General features: G+C 47.4%; 1 pseudogene; it reads right to left on the bottom strand.

Annotated features, from left to right (window-relative positions):
- Nucleotides 1-4,964: 4,964 nt before the first annotated feature.
- Nucleotides 4,965-8,284, bottom strand: LOC125516768 (annotated as a pseudogene).
- Nucleotides 8,285-11,575: the final 3,291 nt, after the last annotated feature.

Raw genomic sequence — 11,575 nt, 5'->3', positions numbered from 1 at the left:
CCCCATGCGCATAGAACCAAGTCCTGCACCTGGGGCGCCAGCTCAATGTTTCTGGAGTGACACTTGCATCCAGCATCTCTTTCTCAGACTTATCCCACTTAGGCATTCCCACCGCATAGCCACCTGGCCCCAGCTTATGGAACTTATCTTTTTTGCGACATTGGCCTTGTTTATTCTTGACCGTTCCTTAGATAATTCTGAATCCTTGAATTTCACGAAATCGTCCCAATGAGCACTTTGATTCTCTAGTGTTCCCTCGAATACTGGAGTCTTCCTTCCTTCCTTGACGTACTTGTCCCATTCACGATTCTTGTGGTTCTTGAATGCAACCGCCATCTTCCTAAGAGCAGCGTCCTTGACTTTCTGCACATCTGCTTCTGTGAAATGATCTGGTAGGGTGAAATTGAAGGAAATATGCCCTAGAGGCAATAATAAAGTTATTATTTATTTCCTTATATATCATGATAAATGTTTATTATTCATGCTAGAATTGTATTAACCGGAAACATAATACATGTGTGAATACATAGACAAACAGAGTGTCACTAGTATGCCTCTACTAGACTAGCTCATTGATCAAAGATGGTTATGTTTCCTAACCATGAACAAAAGAGTTGTTATTTGATTAACGAGATCACATCATTAGTTGAATGATCTGATTGACATGACCCATTCCATTAGCTTAGCACCCGATCGTTTATTATGTTGCTATTGCTTTCTTCATGACTTATACATGTTCCTATGACTATGAGATTATGCAACTCCCGTTTGCCGGAGGAACACTTTGGGTGCTACCAAACGTCACAACGTAACTGGGTGATTATAAAGGAGCATTACATGTGTCTCCAAAGGTACATGTTGGGTTGGCGTATTTCGAGATTAGGATTTGTCACTCTGATTGTTGGAGAGGTATCTCTGGGCCCTCTCGGTAATGCACATCACATAAGCCTTGCAAGCATTGCAACCAATGAGTTAGTTGCGAGATGATGTATTACGGAACGAGTAAAGAGACTTGCCGGTAACGAGATTGAACTAGGTATTGGATACCGACGATCGAATCTCGGGCAAGTAACATACCGATGACAAAGGGAACAACGTATGTTGTTATGTGGTCTGACCGATAAAGATCTTTGTAGAATATGTAGGAGCCAATATGGGCATCCAGGTCCCGCTATTGGTTATTGACCGGAGACGTGTCTCGGTCATGTCTACATTGTTCTCGAACCGTAGGGTCCGCACGCTTAACGTTACGATGACAGTTATTATGAGTTTATGCATTTTGATGTACCGAAGATTGTTCAGAGTCCCGGATGTGATCATGGACATGACGAGGAGTCTCGAAATGGTCGAGACATAAAGATTGATATATTGGAAGCCTATATTTGGACATCGGAAGTGTTCCGGGTGAAATCGGGATTTTACCGGAGTACCGGGAGGTTACCGGAACCCCCCGGGAGCCATATGGGCCTTAATGGGCTTTAGTGGAAAGGAGAAAGGGGCAGCCCAAGGTGGCCACGCGCCTCCCCCGTCCCCTAGTCCTATTAGGACTAGGAGAGGTGGCCGGCCCCCCTCTCTCTCTTTCCCCCTCGGGGAATCCTAGTCCAACTAGGATTGGGGGGGGGAGTCCTACTCCCGGTAGGAGTAGGACTCCTCCTGCGCCCTCCTCCTGGCCGGCGGCCCCCTCCCCCTTGGCTCCTTTATATACGGAGGCAGGGGGCACCTCTAGACACACAAGTTGATCATTGAGATCGTTCCTTAGCCGTGTGCGGTGCCCCCTGCCACCATATTCCACCTCGATTATATTGTAGCAGTGCTTAGGCGAAGCCCTGCGACGGTAGAACATCAAGATCGTCACCACGTCGTCGTGCTGACGGAACTCCTCCCCGACGCTTTGCTGGATCGGAGCCCGGGGATCGTCATCGAGCTGTACGTGTGCCAAGAACTCGGAGGTACCGAAGTAACGGTGCTTGGATCGGTCGGATCGGGAAGACGTACGACTACTTCCTCTACGTTGCGTCAACGCTTCCGCAGTCGGTCTGCGTGGGTACGTAGACTACACTCTCCCCTCTCGTTGCTATGCATCACCATGATCTTGCGTGTGCGTAGGATTTTTTTTGAAATTACTGCGTTCCCCAACAGAAATGTTCCATGAGAGTATCCCAAAGCAGACTTTTTTGTCTGTCGTCGACAAAAGTAAGATCTGGACGTGGCTTTGCTGGCTCTCTCCATTCTTGAAGGGAGATCGGGAGTTGGTCCTTCACAAGAACTCCGCACTAACGAACGAACTTGTCCGCAATCTTCTTAGGCGCTAATGGTTCGCCATTAGGTTTGATTGCCTCGATATTATACTTTACGCCCTCCTTCAACTTTTTGTTCGGGCCTTGTTTCGTCCTGTTGCCTGAAGATTTGCTCGATCCGGATGGCTGAAAGAAGAAAGATCGATTCGTTAATATATCTTCAACTCATTTAAAACATGTGATGATCACCAGATGCCTGCTTATATAAATATATATACCTCTCCGGTGTTGTCATAATCGTAGTTCATGACTTCATCAATTCGGTCGTCGCGATCGAATATCATATCACCCTCTCCGGTGTTGTTTAGAAATTCGGACCGTCATAATCTTCTTCATTCTGATCATCATCTGGCCCGCGTATTATATCGAACATGGTCTGTTCTCCCTCTCTGTCGGTATTGTCCGCCATAGCTTTTATTTAACTATGCCAAAAGAAATATAAAACAATTTAGTATTCAAATTACATCGTCTCGAATAATAGATATAATCTCGAATACATCGTCTCGAATAATAGATATAATCTCGAATACATCGTCTCGAATAATAGATATAATCTCGAATACATCGTCTCGAATAATATATAATCTCGAATACATCGTCTTGAATATTATATATCGAGTACATCACTGGCTAGGTAGCTAATAAAGATCGAATACTACAGAAGAATCTAGGACACTCGCGGTTCCTGCGGCGCGGGCGGTGGACACCCAAAGAGAAGGAACCCTCACAGGATCATAGCTGAAGTGAGATCCCTGAAGAAACTGCCAGGTATTGGAGAACTTGCCGCCCTCTAACGCAACCATGTAGCGATGGACGTGCTCGTCCTCCTTCCTGACACGGCGACGTACCACCTCCGGCGGAGCCGGCTCCTTCCACACCGAAACTGGCCCACGCGAACGCCACCAAATGAGATCAGGGTCGATGACGGGACCCGGGGCCGGGTTCCTCATCAAGCGGCGCGCCCCTCTAGGCAGCACCTCCCAGTGCCAGCCCGGCGGAGCCCAGTCCCGGACATGGGTCAATCGGAAGTCGTCGCGGACGGGTCGACGGCGAGGATGCGGGCCGGGCATCGACGAGAACAAATACTAGCTATATGCCCGCAAAAAGTAACATTTTTTAATGATTGGATTTTGATAACTAAAATTTCTAACATTTCTATATAACTAACATTTCTAATATTTCTAGAACTAAAAAAAAGAAAAATTTCTAACTTTTTTATAACTATTTCTATAACTAAAAAACAGAAAAATTTCTAACAATTCTAACTTTTTTATAACTATTTCTATAACTAAAAAACAGAAAAATTTCTAACAATTCTAACATTTCTAACTATTATAACAATTCTAACATTTCTAACTATTTCTAAAAAACAGAAAAATTTCTAACAATTTCTAAAAAACAGAAAAATTTCTAACAATTCTAACATTTCTAACTATTCTAACAATTCTAACATTTCTAACTATTTCTAAAAAACAGAAAAATTTCTAACAATTTCTAAAAAACAGAAAAATTTCTAACTATTTGTATAACTAAAAAACAAAAAATGTATGTGTGTGTGCGCTCACCGGCGAGGCGAGAGGCGATGGGGGGCGGCGACGGGGACGGCGACGGGCGCGGCGACGACAGGGATGACGATGACGGGGACAGGGACGGGGCGGCGATGACGGGGACGGGGACGTACGGGCCGGGGCGGCGACGACGACGGGGACGTACGGGGAGGCGACGACGGGGACGGGGACGACGCGGGACGGGCCGGGACGGGGCGGCGGTGACGACGGGGACGGGGCGGCGACGAGGGATGGATACGTACGGGGGCGGCGGGCGACGGTGCAGAGGAGAAGAAGTAGAGATGAGAAACTGAAATTTTCGTAAGTGTTGTTTATATAGGAGGGGCCTTTAGTACCGGTTGGAGCCACCAACCGGTACTAAAGGTCTGTTTTGGCCAGGCCAAGCGGCGGGAAGCGACCCCCTTTAGTACCGGGTGGTGGCTCCAACCTGTACTAAAGGCCCCCCCTTTAGTATCGGTTGGTGCCACGACCCGGTACTAAAGGGGGTGCACTGGCGCAGGTGCGGTGCGGCAAGTTTAGTCCCACCTCGCTAGCCGAGGGGTGACCGCACTGGTTTATAAACCCCCGTGCGGTAGCTCTCTCGAGCTCCTCTCCAAAGCAGGCCTACTGGGCCTACATGTTCTGTGCTGCCCTGTTGGCTTACTGGGCCTTTGCGGGCCTGCATCCTGGCCCAACAACAGGTTGGGTTTCTAGTCGTATGTCGGCCGCTCTGGCCTAGTAGGCGGGCTTTTTTTATTTTTTTTGCTTTATTTTTTTTGAGTTATTTTTTGTGTATTTAGAGTTTCTTTGTGAATATTTTTGCTTTAGGTACAAAAAATTACAAACTTTCTGTTAGTGCCAGTAGTTTTCAAATTTGAATAGTTTAAATTTTGAATTATTTGAAATTAGTGTGAATCACTAGTTTGTGAATAACTTAACTTTAAAAATCAGTAAAGGCATGAAAGAATTTGTTTGCACATAAAATTTCTTCGCGTTTCAAATGCCAAAACACATAATTAACTACCCTAACTATTACAGAGATTCCCTTCTGGGTGTAAAACACAGAAGAAAGTGATGATAGTGAAGCCGATCACATCCCAGATCTTTGGGTGTGAAACTTTTTCTTCGCGTGTGTCCCTTTGCGCCGTAACCATGGAAAATCTTCATCATTTAACGGGATGCTCGGGTCAATATTCACTGTGAATGGAGCAATTTCATCAAACTTTTCATAATCTTTTGACTTGTCTGTCTTGTCATCCACTCCCACAATGTTTCTCTTCCCAGAAAGAACTATGTGCCGCTTTGGCTCATCGTACGATGCATTCGCTTCCTTATCTTTTCTTTTTCTTGGCTTGGTAGACATGTCCTTCACATAGAAAACCTGTGCCACATCATTGGCTAGGACGAATGGTTTGTCTGCATACGCAAGATTGTTAAGATCCACTGTTGTCATTCCGTACTGCGGGTCTTCCGTTACCCCGCCTCGTGTCATATTGACCCATTTGCACCGAAACAAAGGGACCTTCAAACCACGTCGATAGTCAAGTTCCCATATGTCCTGTATATAACCATAATATGTTTCCTTTCCCTTCTTGGTTTCTGCATCAAAGCGGACACCACTGTTTTGGTTGGTGCTCTTCTTATCTTGGGCGATCATGTAAAATGTATTACCATTTATCTCGTACCCTTTGAAAGTCATTATATTTGAAGATGGTAACTGGGACAGCAAGTACAGGTCATCTTCAATAGAGGTGTCATGCATCGTACGTGTCTGCAACCAGCTGGCGAAACTCCTGGTTTGTTCACGTGTAATCCAGTCATTAGACCGCTCCGGGTGTTTGGAGCGTAGCAAATTCTTGTGTTCATCCATATACGGAGCCACCAAGGCGGAATTCTGTAGAACTGTGTAGTGTGCTTCATTGAGAGAATGTCCGTCCATACATATTATTTTTTCCCCTCCTAGCGTGCCTTTTCCATCCAGTCTGCCCTTATGCCGCGATTCAGGAACACCAATCGGCTTAAGGTCAGGAATAAAGTCAATACAAAACTCAATGACCTCCTCATTTTGACGGCCCTTGGAGATGCTTCCTTCTGGCCTAGCACGGTTATGAACATATTTCTTTAAGACTCCCATGAACCTCTCAAAGGGGAACATATTGTGTAGAAATACAGGACCCAAAACGTTAATCTCTTCGCATAGGTAAACTAGGACGTGCATCATGATGTTGAAGAAGGATGGTGGGAACACCAACTCGAAACTGACAAGACATTGCACCAAATCATTCTCTAACCTTGGTATGATTTCTGGATCGATTACCTTCTGAGAGATTGCATTGAGAAATGCACATAGCTTCACAATGGCTAATCAAACGTTTTCCGGTAGAAGCCCCCTCAATGCAACCGGAAGCAGTTGCGTCATAATCACGTGGCAGTCATGAGACTTTAGGTTCTGGAATTTTTTCTCTGCCATGTTTATTATTCCCTTTATATTCGACCAGAAGCCATACGGTACCTTAATACTGAGCATGCATTCAAAGAAGATTTCCTTCTCTTCTTTGGTAAGAGCGTAGCTTGCATGACCCTGGTGTATGCCGTCTTTTCCGTGCATACGTTGCTGGTCCTCTCGTGCCTCAGGTGTATCTTTTGTCTTCCCATACACGCCCAAGAAGCCAAGCAGGGTCACACAAAGATTCTTTGTCACATGCATCACGTTGATTGGGGAGCGGACCTCTAGGTCTTTCCAATAGGGCAAGTCCCAAAATATAGATTTTTTCTTCCACATGGGTGCGCGTCCGTCAGCGTCATTCGGAACAGGTTGTCCACCAGGACCCTTTCCAAAGACCACCTTCAAATCCTTGACCATATCATGTACATCAGCACCAGTACGGTGGCGAGGCTTCATCCGGTGATCCGCCTCACCTTTGAAATGCTTGCCTTTCTTTCTTACGGGATGCCTGCTCGGAAGAAATCGATGATGTCCCAGGTACACATTCTTCTTACAATTAGCCAAATATATACTGTCGGTATCGTCCAAACAGTGCGTGCATGCGCGGTATCCCTTGTTTGTCTGTCCTGAAAGGTTACTGAGAGCAGGCCAATCATTGATGGTCACGAACAGCAACGCCTTTAGGTCAAATTCTTCCCCCATGTGCTCATCCCACGCACGTACACCTGTTCCATTCCACAGTTGTAAGAGTTCTTCAACTAATGGCCTTAGGTACACATCAATGTTGTTGCCGGGTTGCTTAGGGCCTTGATGAGCACTGGCATCATAATGAACTTCCGCTTCATGCACAACCAAGGAGGAAGGTTATACAAACATAGAGTCACAGGCCAGGTGCTATGGTTGCTGCTCTGCTTCCCAAAAGGATTAATGCCATCTGCGCTTAGACCAAACCATACGCTCCTTGCGTCATCTGCAAACTCCTTCCCGTACTTTCTTTCGATTTTTCTCCACTGTGACCCGTCAGCGGGTACTCTCAACTTTCCGTCTTTCTTACGGTCTTCTCTGTGCCATCGCATCGCCTTGGCATGCTCTTTGTTTTGGAACAAACGTTTCAACCGTGGTATTATAGGAGCATACCACATCACCTTGGCAGGAATCTTCTTCCTGGGGCGCTCGCCCTCGACATCACCAGGGTCATCACGGCTGATCTTATAGCGCAATGCACCACATACCGGGAAAGCATTCAAATCCTCGTACTCACCGCGGTAGAGGATGCAATCATTAGGGCATGCATGTATCTTCTGCACCTCTAACCCTAGAGGGCAGACAACCTTCTTTGCTTCGTACGTACTCTCGGGCAATTCGTTGTCCTTTGGAAGCATATCCTTTATCATTACCAGCAACTTTCCAAATCCCTTGTCAGATACACCATTCTCTGCCTTCCATTGCAGCAATTCCAGTGTGGTGCCCAGCTTTTTCTTGTCACCTACGCAATTCGGGTACAACAATTTTTTGTGATCCTCTAACATGCGCTGCAACTTCTTCTTCTCCAAATCACTTGCGCAGTTTCTCTTTGCATCGGCAATGGCCTGACCTAGATCATCAATGGGCTCATCTGATGCCTCTTCTTCAGCTTCTTCACGCATTGCCGGCTCAGCTTCTTCCCGCATTACCGGCTCAACTTCTTCCCCCATTGTTGTATCATCGTATTCAAGGAACCCATGGCCAGGATAGCTGTCGTCGTCCTCTTCTTCTTCATTGTCTTCCATCATAACCCTTGTTTCTCCGTGCTTGGTCCAAACATTATAGTGGGGCATGAAACCGGACTTAAACAGGTGGACGTGAATGGTTCTTGACGTAGAGTAATTGTGACCATTCTTACAGCGAGCACATGGACAAGGCATAAAACCATCCGTCCACTTGTTTGCCTCAGCCGCAAGCAGAAAACTATGCACACCCTCAACGAACTGGGGAGAGCATCGGTCATCGTACATCCATTGCCAGCTCATCTTCATTACACAACACCGAATAGACCAAATTAATACAAGTTCATACATAAAGTTCATACAACACTTAAATGCAACAAACAAATAACTCTCTAGCTAAAGCATTTAAATGCAACAACAAATACGATCAAGATCGCAACTAAGGTAATAATGGATCCAACAGCATAATGATACCAAGCCTCACTATCGATGGCATATTTTCTAATCTTTCTAATCTTCAAGCGCATTTTCTCCATCTTGATCTTGTGATCATCGACGACATTGGCAACATGCAACTCCAATTCCATCTTCTCCCCCTCAATTCTTTTCAATTTTTCTTTCAAGTACTCGTTTTCTCTTTCAACTAAATTTAACCTCTCGACAATAGGGTCGGTTGGAATTTCCGGTTCACATACCTCCTAGAAAAAATTTCTATGTCCACTTGATGGGCATAATTTGTCATAAACACGAAATGCAACTAGTTTTAAAAGAGAATATATATACCACATCCGAATCATAACAAGGACGAGGGCCGACGGGGACGGATATCAAAACCATGGCACTATATGTATAACAAACAACGTATGGGTAAGATAATTATACGAGTAACTATATATCCAAATCACACTAACATCAATTTTTATATAAAATTTCATGAACAAGAGGCTCACCACAAGGTGGTGCCGGCGACGGGATGGTGCGGGCGATCGACGGTGGTTACGACGGAGATTTAGAAGGCACTAAGTAAACCACACCTACATATGCAAACTAAGTGTTATTTTTGACCTCAAATTGCATATAAATCAAATACTAGAACATATATATCCTCCCAAATTACTAAACTCACAAATTAATCACTATATAAAGCATTGCAAGAGCTAATCTAGCAATGAGATATGAAAGGACAAAGTTGCTAACCTTTGTGATCATTTGAATGGATGGGGGCCTTCAAATCTTGAAAAAATTTGGGCAAAATGTGTGATGAGCTCGAGAGGGAAGACGGGAAGAACAGAGAGGAGAGGGGAAAGGGGAAGAACAGAGCGAGCTCGGGTGGACGAAGGGTTTATGTAGGACGACCTTTAGTACCGGTTTGTGCCAAGAACCGGTACTAAAGGGGCTGGAGGGGCCCCAGTCTGACAACATCCTGCCACCACTCTCATTAGTACCGGTTCGTGGCACGAACCGGTGCTAAAGGTTCGCCACGAACCGGTACTAATGAAAGCGGCCCGGCTAGCCGTTGGAACCGGCACTAATGTATACATTAGTGCCGGCTCAAATACAAACTGGCACTAATGTGCTTCACGTTTGACCCTTTTTCTACTAGTGGACTAAGTCCTTTCTCTAGGACATCTGCCGTGACAAAACCACGACAGTTGGCGCCCACCGTGGGGCTATCACACGATGGTTTCAAGTTCTTGGAGGGCCGCTTTGAAGGACTCGAGGGCTACGTCGTAGGCCGGATGACTAAGAGTCGTCGCGGCAAGCTTTACATCGACGATGCAGGCTGGGGCCCCGAGGCCGGCTCAGTTGAGTACGGGTACCGGGTCCCCTTTGGTGGCATACACGTTTTCATCGGCAAGATCAGAGAACCGGGCCCTGAGCCGGATATCTGCACCGACCTCGTCGAAACGGCTCAGCGTGCGCGATCTGCCCGGGTTAAACCGGCCATGAAGCGTGCCTTCATGGGAGTCATCCATGGAGGAGGTCATGAGGATGGATCGGGATCTGGCAGCGAGACCGTCATTTACTCCGGCGATGAGTCATCAACCGGAGAAACTGAATCTCTATATCAGCTACAAGATGGCCGGATTGGGGGCTGTTCCGACGGCGACAGTATTCCGGACCCCTCTGATCTGCCCAACCGAGTTGGAATATTCATGGCCGGCACACAAGCAGCGCTTCATTCTTCGACCGCTGCGGCAACAACCTCCGGTTCAGCAGCGGTGACGGCTGCCGGGGCAGGAGGCCCTTTGTGCCCGCCGGCTCAAGTTCTACCAGAGATATTTGATGCATTGGCTGTGCTTATGGAGGAAGCTAATCCGGCGGATCAGGACGTCCACAACACGGAGATTGGAAAGGTAAGGGAACAGATCACCCAGGCCAAGGCGGACCTGGCAGCTGAGGATACCAGGATGGCCACAGAGCAGGCCGCTCTAGACGCACAAGCCTACAGGCTCATGTTGGACCAGAACGCGTCGCATGAAGTCATGAGGAGGAAGTACCGATCCCGTTTGCCTCCGGTTTTCGAGGCCAGAGACCTTTTCAACACCCCGGGAGCAGGAACCAGTAATCCGCTGGAGGGAAACCGGGCAGAAGCTCCTGGGACCGGTGCGCCGGTTCAGCCTCGTCGGATGGATCCGCCTCGTCAAAACACCGTTATACCTCAGGCTATTTCAACACCTCCGGGTCACTACTCCAACCCAATGGACAATCTCGTCGCCGCTCCTGCATGGCTGGAGGCCATTCCAATTGAAGGTGACTCACCGCAGGTGATAGAGACGCGACGGGTCAAGGAGCTTCTTAGGATAGCTTTGGACCAACAGGAAGCATACTCATACAGCCGCGACCGGATCCACTCTACCCCTCGCCCAAGCCAGAGCTATAGCAGGCGTATGGAGGAACCGGCAGTGTCAAGTAATGAACGATGTGGAGCACCCCGCGGCAACAACCCAGCGGGTGGTGCTGATAATGCTCAGGAAGTGGTGGACCGGGCCCGAGCACGCAGGGAGGCCGAGTTAGCCACACAATATCAGGCTCGGCAGCTTACGCCGGTTCATCCAACTATTTCGGTCGAACCCGGTGTTACTTCTAGCTCTTTGGGGGTGCCTTGCCTTGTCCCCGCTTTACGCAATGTGCGCCTACCCAAGGATTTCAAGGGCCCGCGCAAGGTACCAAATTACACGGCGGATCAGCCCCCAGAGACATGGGTGGAGAGCTATGAGATGGCCATGGAGATGCTGGATGTGGATGATGCGGCATGTGCGAAATACTTCACCATGATGCTTGAAGGAACGGCCCGCACTTGGTTAAAAAGCTTACCGGCCAATTCTATCAGTTCATGGGCCCAATTACGAACCCGGTTTATCAATAATTTCAAGGATACATGTAAGCAGCCCATGTCGATAGTAGACTTAGCTGCCTGTGTCCGGGAGGAAGGAGAATCGACGACTCATTGGGTGCGCCGGGTCTCACAAGTGTTGCATTCATCAGACCGCATCAACGCTGACACCGCAGTTTTAACCCTAGAAGGCAACTGCCGGTTTGGGCCCCTAAAGCTAAAGTTGGGACGGATGAAGCGCC

The sequence above is a fragment of the Triticum urartu genome, chromosome 6, assembly GCF_003073215.2.
Source record: "Triticum urartu cultivar G1812 chromosome 6, Tu2.1, whole genome shotgun sequence".
Classification (NCBI taxonomy): domain Eukaryota; kingdom Viridiplantae; phylum Streptophyta; class Magnoliopsida; order Poales; family Poaceae; genus Triticum; species Triticum urartu.
This window is presented reverse-complemented; position numbering and strand designations above follow the sequence as displayed.